The sequence below is a fragment of the Silene latifolia genome, chromosome 8 (genome assembly GCF_048544455.1).
Source record: "Silene latifolia isolate original U9 population chromosome 8, ASM4854445v1, whole genome shotgun sequence".
NCBI lineage: Eukaryota > Viridiplantae > Streptophyta > Magnoliopsida > Caryophyllales > Caryophyllaceae > Silene > Silene latifolia.
The window spans coordinates 80,390,949-80,392,133 of NC_133533.1; the positions used below are offsets into that span (position 1 = coordinate 80,390,949).

The following is a 1,185-nucleotide window of genomic DNA, read 5'->3' on the forward strand; positions in this document are numbered from 1 at the left end:
TTGTAGCTTTGAAAAGCGTTCACCTCTTGAGCATTCTCTTCATAGGCACCATTGTAATTGTTGCCACACAAGTCATATGTATGACCACTTCCTCCACAAAGTTCACAACTTGAGACTTGAGCCACTTCTTCCATGGGCGGCCCATATGAGGTTGCGGCTTGGTTCACTTGATTCTTTGAAAACTTCTCAAATTGTTTTGTGAGCAAGTCGAGCTTGGCATTTGTCTCGGAGTCGGAGGTGTTTTCCTTAGGAAATTTCCCGTTCCTTCGTAACATGTTCCCTCTAGAACCATAGTTTGCCTCCGAGTCTACCATTTTCTTGATCAATGCCGTGCCCTCTTCATCACTCAAGTGGTCAAAACCTCCCCCCGCGGAGGCATTTACCATCTCCTTAGTTCTTGGTAGTAAACTTTGGAAGAATGTTTGAGTAATGTACCATTCCGGTATTCCATGGTGGGGGCAACTTGCTATCAAGTCTTGATAACGGTCCCAAGCCTCACCCAAGGACTCCCCATTCTCTTGTTGGAACGTATGGATCTCATTGCGGAGCATCGCGGTCTTGGAGGAAGGGTAGTACTTGGCCATAAATGCTTTGGCTAAGTCGTCCCAAGTAGTGAAAGTATCCGGTGGGTGTATGTTCAACCATCGGTCCGCTTTGCCCGTCAATGAAAACGGGAACAACATCATTCTCAAGGTGTCCTCGGACACCCCATTCTTCTTCATTAGTGAAACTTTCCTCTTAAACTTCCGGAGATGAGCATGGGCATCCTCTTCAATATGCCCCCCGAACAAGTCCTTCTCAATTAACCCGACTTGGGAGGGATGCATTTCAAAGTTGTTTGGGGCCAAGGTGCTGAAATTGATAGGGTTACATGAATCATTATGGTTAGGCCGGTTATGATCTCTAAGAGCCATTTGTGGTGGTGGGTTTGGTTCTTGATGTGGTGGTGTTTGAGGTGGGATATTATAATTAAGGAAGTTATGAAAGGGGTTCTCTACTAAAGTCTCAATTGTGGTATTTGGTTGAATCGTAGTTGTTGTATCAAAATTTTGTGGGATGTGTGAGTTTGGTTGATCAATGTTTGCTTGTATGGAATTATTCCTTACTCTTTCAAGAGTCCTAGTCCTCAAGGTTCTAAAAAGCCTTTCGGGGTCGGAGTTGAATAGAAGAGCTTGGTGATTCCTT

At 44.7% G+C, this 1,185-nt stretch overlaps 1 non-coding gene across 1 annotated transcript; it reads left to right on the forward strand.

Moving 5' to 3' along the window:
- Nucleotides 1-444: 444 nt before the first annotated feature.
- LOC141597839 (small nucleolar RNA R71) lies at nt 445-551 on the forward strand. Its single transcript, XR_012523053.1, has one exon. It is a non-coding gene; the product is annotated as a small nucleolar RNA R71 (small nucleolar RNA).
- The last annotated feature ends 634 nt before the right edge of the window (nt 552-1,185 follow it).